This window comes from Manis javanica, chromosome 4 (assembly GCF_040802235.1).
Source record: "Manis javanica isolate MJ-LG chromosome 4, MJ_LKY, whole genome shotgun sequence".
Taxonomy (NCBI): Eukaryota; Metazoa; Chordata; class Mammalia; order Pholidota; family Manidae; genus Manis; species Manis javanica.
Genome location: NC_133159.1, coordinates 94,807,112 through 94,815,191, shown reverse-complemented (window position 1 = coordinate 94,815,191; position 8,080 = coordinate 94,807,112).

The following is an 8,080-nucleotide window of genomic DNA, read 5'->3' as shown; positions in this document are numbered from 1 at the left end:
TCCAATGGGTCTCCACCATTTTGGAGGAGCAGCCCCAGCTAGGCCACGCCCACAGCAACAGCGGAGATAAACCCCATAGCAACCAGGCAGGAAGCAGAAGCCCTGTCTGCACACAGCTGCCCAGCACAAGCAACTAGAGGTCGCTATTCTCCCAGGTGAGGAAGGCCACAAACCAACAAGAAGGGAACCTCTTCCAGCGGTCACTTGTACCAGCTCTGCACACTATCTCTATCACCATGAAAAGACAAAACTACAGGCAGACAAAGATCACAGAGACAACACCTGAGAAGGAGACAGACCTAACCAGTCCTCCTGAAAAACAATTCAAAATAAAAATCATGAACATGCTGACAGAGATGCAGAGAAAAATGCAAGAGCAATGGGATGACATGCAGAGAAAAATGTAAGAGCAGTGGTTTGAAGTCCAGAGGGAGATCACAGATGTCAGGAAGGAGATCACAGAAGTGAAACAATCCCTGGAAGGATTTATAAGCAGAATGGATAAGATGCAAGAGGCCATTGAAGGAATAGAAGCCAGAGAACAGGAACGTATAGAAGCTGACAGAGAGAGAGATAAAAGGATCTCCAGGAATGAAACAACACTAAGAGAACTATGTGACCAAGCCAAAAGGAATAATATTCGTATTATAGGGATACCAGAAGAAGAAGAAAGAGGAAAAGGGATAGAAAGTCTCGTTGAAGAAATAATTGCTGAAAACTTCCCCAAACTGGAGGAGGAAATAATCGAACAGACCATGGAATTACACAGAACCCCCAGCAGAAAGGATCCAAGGAGAACAACACCAAGACACATAGTAATTAAAATGGCAAGGATCAAGGACAAGGAAAGAGTTTTAAAGGCAGCTAGAGAGAAAAAGGTCACCTATAAAGGAAAACCCATCAGGCTAACATCAGACTTCTCGACAGAAACCCTACAGGCCAGAAGAGAATGGCATGATATACTTAATGCAATGAAACAGAAGGGCCTTGAACCAGGGATACTGTATCCAGCACGACTATCATTTAAATATGATGGCGGGATTAAACAATTCCCAGACAAGCAAAAGCTGAGGGAATTTGCTTCCCACAAACCACCTCTACAGGGCATCCTACAGGAACTGCTCTAGATGGGAGCACCCCTAAAAAGAGCACAGAACAAAACACACAACATATGAAGAATGGAGGAGGAGGAATAAGAAGGGAGAGAAGAAAAGAATCTCCAGACAGTGTATATAACAGCTCAATAAGCGAGCTAAGTTACGCAGTAAGATACTAAAGAAGCTAACCTTGAACCTTTGGTAACCACGAATCTAAAGCCTGCAATGGCAATAAGTACATATCTCTCAATAGTCACCCTAAATGTAAATGGACTTAATGCAGCAATCGAAAGACACAGAATAATAGAATGGATAAAAAAGCAAGACCCATCTATATGCTGCTTACAAGAAACTCACCTTAAACCCAAAGATAAGCATAGACTAAAAGTCAAGGGATGGAAAAACGTATTTCAGGCAAACAACAGTGAGAAGAAAGCAGGGGTTGCAGTACTAATATCAGACAAAATAGACTTCAAAACAAAGAAAGTAACAAGAGATAAAGAAGGACACTACATAATGATAAAGGGCTCAGTCCAACAAGAGGATATAACCATTCTAAATATATATGCACCCAATACAGGAGCACCAGCATATGTGAAGCAAATACTAACAGAACTAAAGAGGGAAATAGACTGCAATGCATTCATTTTAGGAGACTTCAACACACCACTCACCCCGAAGGATAGATCCACCGGGCAGAAAATAAGTAAGGACACAGAGGCACTGAACAACACCCTAGAACAGATGGACCTAACAGACATCTATAGAACTCTACATCCAAAAGCAACAGGATATACATTCTTCTCAAGTGCACATGGAACATTCTCCAGAATAGACCACATACTAGCTCACAAAAAGAGCCTCAGTAAACTCCAAAATATTGAAATTCTACCAACCAATTTTTCAGACCATAAAGGTATAAAAGTAGAAATAAATTCTACAAAGAAAACAAAAAGGGTCACAAACACATGGAGGCTTAACAACTTGCTACTAAATAATCAATGGATCAATGAACAAATCAAAATAGAGATCAAGGAATATATAGAAACAAATGAGAACAACAGCACTAAGCCCCAACTTCTGTGGGACGCAGCAAAAGCAGTCTTAAGAGGAAAGTATATAGCAATCCAGGCACAGTTGAAGAAGGAAGAACAATCCCAAATGAATAGTCTAACATCACAATTATCAAAACTGGAAAAAGAAGAACAAATGAGGCCTAAAGTCAGCAGAAGGAGGGACATAATAAAGATCAGAGAAGAAATAAACAAAATTGAGAAGAATAAAACAATAGCAAAAATCAACGAAACCAAGAGCTGGTTCTTTGAGAAAATAAACAAAATAGATAAGCCTCTAGCCCAACTTATTAAGAGAAAAAGAGAATCAACACAAATCAACATAATCAGAAATGAGAATGGAAAAATCATGACAGACTCCACAGAAATACAAAGAATTATTAAAGACTACTATGAAAACCTATATGCCAACAAGCTGGAAAACCTAGAAGAAATGGACAACTTCCTAGAAAAATACAACCTCCCAAGACTGACCAAGGAAGAAACACAAAAGTTAAACAAACCAATTACGAGCAAAGAAATTGAAACGGTAATCAAAAAACTACCCAAGAACAAAACCCCGGGGCCTGACGGATTTACCTCGAATTTTATCAGACACACAGAGAAGACATAATACCCATTCTCCTTAAAGTGTTCCACAAAATAGAAGAAGAGGGAATACTCCCAAACTCATTCTATGAAGCCAACATCACCCTAATACCAAAACCAGGCAAAGACCCCACCAAAAAAGATAATTACAGACCAATATCCCTGATGAATGTAGATGCAAAAATACTCAACAAAATATTAGCAAACCGAATTCAAAAATACATCAAGAGGATCATACACCATGACCAAGAGGGCTTCATCCCAGGGATGCAAGGATGGTACAACATTCAAAAATCCGTCAACATCATCCACCACATCAACAAAAAGAAGGACAAAAAACCACATGGTCATCTCCATAGATGCTGAAAAAGCATTCGACAAAATTCAACATCCATTCATGATAAAAACTCTCAACAAAATGAGCGTAGAGGGCAAGTACCTCAACATAATAAAGGCCATATATGATAAACCCACAGCCAGCATTATACTGAACAGCGAGAAGCTGAAAGCATTTCCTCTGAGATCGGGAACCAGACAGGGATGCCCAGTCTCCCCACTGTTATTTAACATAGTACTGGAGGTCCTAGCCACGGCAATCAGACAAAACAAAGAAATACAAGGAATCCAGATTGGTAAAGAAGAAGTTAAACTGTCACTATTTGCAGATGATATGATACTGTACATAAAAAACCCTAAAGACTCCACTCCAAAACTACTAGAACTGATATCGGAATACAGCAAAGTTGCAGGATTCAAAATTAACACACAGAAATCTGTAGCTTTCCTATACACTAACAATGAATCAATAGAAAGAGAAATCAGGAAAACAATTCCATTCACCATTGCATCAAAAAGAATAAAATACCTAGGAATAAACCTAACCAAAGAAGTGAAAGACTTATACTCTGAAAACTACAAGTCACTCTTAAGAGAAATTAAAGGGGACACTAATAAATGGAAACTCATCCCATGCTCATGGCTAGGAAGAATTAATATCATCAAAATGGCCATCCTGCCCAAAGCAATATACAGATTTGATGCAATCCCTCTCAAATTACCAGCAACATTCTTCAATGAATTGGAACAAATAATTCAAAAATTCATATGGAAACATCAAAGACCCCGAATAGCCAAAGCAATCCTGAAAAAGAAGAATAAAGTAGGGGGGATCTCACTCCCCAACTTCAAGCTCTACTACAAAGCCATAGTAATCAAGACAATTTGGTACTGGCACAAGAACAGAGCCACAGACCAGTGGAACAGATTAGAGACTCCAGACATTAACCAAAACATATATGGTCAATTAATATTTGATAAAGGAGCCATGGACATACAATGGCAAAATGACAGTCTCTTCAACAGATGGTGCTGGCAAAACTGGACAGCTACATGTAGGAGAATGAAATTGGACCATTGCCTAACCCCATATACAAAGGTAAACTCAAAATGGATCAAAGACCTAAATGTAAGTCATGAAACCATTAAACTCTTGGAAAAAAACATAGGCAAAAACCTCTTAGACATAAACATGAGTGACCTCTTCTTGAACATATCTCCCCGGGCAAGGAAAACAACAGCAAAAATGAGCAAGTGGGACTACATTAAGCTGAAAAGCTTCTGTACAGCGAAAGACACCATCAATAGAACAAAAGGAACCCTACAGTATGGGAGAATATATTTGAAAATGACACATCCGATAAAGGCTTGACGTCCAGAATATATAAAGAGCTCACATGCCTCAACAAACAAAAAACAAATAACCCAATTAAAAAATGGGCAGAGGAACTGAACAGACAGTTCTCTAAAAAAGAAATACATATGGCCAAGAGACACATGAAAAGATGCTCCACATCGCTAATTATCAGAGAAATGCAAATTAAAACTACAATGAGGTATCACCTCACACCAGTAAGGATAGCTGCCATCCAAAAGACAGACAACAACATATGTTGGCGAGGCTGTGGAGAAAGGGGAACCCTCCTACACTGCTGGTGGGAATGTAAATTAGTTCAACCATTGTGGAAAGCAGTATGGAGGTTCATCAAAATGCTCAAAACAGACCTACCATTTGACCCAGGAATTCCACTCCTAGGAATTTACCCTAAGAACACAGCAATCAAGTTTGAGAAAGACAGATGCACCCCTATGTTTATCTCAGCACTACTTACAATAGCCAAGAATTGGAAGCAACCTAAATGTCCATCGGTAGATGAATGGATAAAGAAGATGTGGTACATATACACAGTGGAATACTACTCAGCCATAAGAAGTGGAAAAATCCAACCATTTGCAGCAACATGGATGGAGCTGGAGAGTATTATGCTCAGTGAAATAAGCGAAGCGGAGAAAGAGAAATACCAAATGATTTCACTCATCTGAGGAGTATAGGAACAAAGGAAAAACTGAAGGAACAAAACAGCAGCGGAATTACAGAACCCAAAAATGGACTAACAGGTACCAAAGGGAAAGGAACTGGGGAGGATGGGTGGGCAGGGAGGGATAAGGGGGGAAGAAGAAGAAGGGGAGTATTAAGATTAGCATGCATGGGGGGGAGGGAGAAAGGGGAGGGTGGGCTGCACAACACAGAGAGGACAAGTAGTGACTCTACAACATTTTGCTAAGCTGATGGACAGTAATCGTAATGTGGTTGTTAGGGGGGACCTGATATAGGGGAGAGCATAGTAAACATAGTATTCTTCATGTAGGTATAGATTAAAAATTAAAAAAAAAAAAAGAAAGAAAGAAAGAAAGAAAAGGGGGATTACTCCTTGATAGGTTAAAACTATTGGTAAATCAAAGATCAACGCATGCTTTAAATATCCTTAATGTTGATCACTTAAAGGGTGTCAGATGATCAGCTATGGAGGTACTCTTTTCTGATAATATTCCTTTCTCTTAATAAAAAAAAAAAAAAAAAAAAGCAGTTACTGTGTGCTGACCTCCAATGAGTTCTGCACAGTGGTATAGAGGGCATGTCAAAGTGTGGGCAAAGGGTCTGTTTGTTTCTATGCAGAAGATCAAGGCCTAGCTTGGATATCCAGAAAATGAACTAAGATAAGATATGAGGAGGAGCTTCCGGCATCAGCACTCTCTGGAGGACTTGTGCCAGGGGATGATCATCAAAAAGCCTCCACAGGGATCCGGACGATGCTGCGGTTGTGGCTGCATCCAGCCCACCGTCTCCTGGACTTGCCATAGGAATGAGGAGGGAGATGTCTAGGCTGGCATGTGCATACAGTGAGACAACGAATTTGACCGGATCTGTACTGTTGGAACTCAACCAGGTGTTGGGAGGGGTGCAAGGTGTAGCACTCCAAAATCTTATGACTATAGACTATCTACGGTTAAAAGAACATATGGGATGTGAACAGATCCCAGAAATGGGCTGCTTTAATTTGTCTGATTTCTCTCAGACGGTTCAAGTACAGTTGGACAATATCCATCATATCATAGACAAATTTTCACAAATGCCTAGGGTGCCTAAATGGTTTTCTTGGCTTCACTGGAGATGGATGGTAATTATAGATTTGCTTTGTTTATGTCACCGTATTCCTATTATGTTAATATGTGTGTGCAAATTAGTTAGTTTAAAACCTATACATACTTAAGGTACTCTACAAGAAGATATGTCAAAGAAATAATCAATCCTCCCATGTTTCCTTCCATATGCTACATCTGTAGCTTTTCTTCTTTCTTCCTAATTACAACCCTTAAATAGAATTCGTGCCTCATATCGAATTTACCGAGTATCATAATTCCTCCAGGTGGTAAAGATACCTCGAGACAAGTGCTGGGCATAGAAGCCACAGGGCATAAATCTGCAAAGAAGTAAAAAGCTAACCTTTTCAAACAATATGGCTTCTCTCTCACTTACCAACTTTACATTTCCCTGTATGGCCCCGGAAGATGACTGGTTAGCCAGAGACGGGTAAGATTCCTCAAGGGAGGAACAACCTAAGACAGGCACAGTCGCAGGGGGGCCATCAGGTGAGAATTTGGGGATCAACAGAGGTGAGGCTCAGAACGTCACCTCCCCTGCTTTGAGAGAAATCTGCTGCATCCGTGGATGTTTTGCTGCCCTTGTCTAGCCTGGATTAATACTTAGTCCATAGGCACACTCCTGATCATCTGATCATCTACATTTGCCCTCTTACAGCACTAAACTATGTTTTCTACCTTTATCTTGTATCTACCTACCACTTCAGCATTTTATTAAAAATAAAAATAATAATAATAATAAAGGGAGAAATGTGGGATCAACATATAAATCAAGTACAAAAATCAAATGAATATTCATATTTGACCTGATTGTTTATAGGTCATAATGCGTGATCAAAACCGAAAGTTTCTGTGATGAATGCCCTTGTACTGTTCACCATGTAAGAATTTATTCACTATGTAAGAATTCGTTCACCATGTAAGAACTTGTTCGTTATGCTTCAGAAGATTGGAGACTGACGAGAATTAGACTTGAGATGGATTAATGATTGTACATTGAGCATTGACCCCCCTATACTGAATTTTATTGTTGTTAACAACCATTTGATCAATAAATATGAGAGATGCCCTCTCAAAAAAAATAAATAAATAAAAATAAAATAAAACAAGATTATCTCAGAAACTTACAAATACTCAGCAAACAGAACTTCAACTTCAGAAACCCGGGGAGGATTCTTACATTAGGGCTAGTACAAGCATGCTGTCTGGACCACACTTGTGCTTATGGCTACCTGCACAGAATGTGGAAACACACGGGAGTTTGTTTTTCTTTTTCCATTTGAAAAGACATTACTTCCTGAGATGTTTCACAAAATACTCTTTTTCATCTTTGTATCCATTCATCCTTTAACTGCACACTGTGAACAACCAGAGAGTAGGAATGAAATCTTACTCTTTATACCTTTGCTGTCTAGAATAGTACCCATATTTTCAGATGTTTGATCAGTAGTTGATTGAAGAAGTTGAATGAAGTATCAGCTCAACCACTAGATGGCAACACAGTTGTTATGTGTGGAAGTATAGTCCGGCTAACTGGAATTCCACCTGACCTTGAGTAACAGGCATGTTTCTAAGAAGTTATTTTGGTTAGTGAAATCATTTAAAATGTACTACTACATTTGACTTTAACTTTTTTATCAATTATATCCTTAAAGCAAAGAATCCTTTCAGAAGATAAATTCTCCTTAAGTATAATAACTCATAAACACAGATTTTCTATGTTGGGGTATACCTGTTCCTAAGAAAGCCAGTCTTCAGTTGTATCTGGTCAAAAGAATTTTTCACTGGTCTAAGTGCCTTGAACAAGATTCATTCTATAAATCA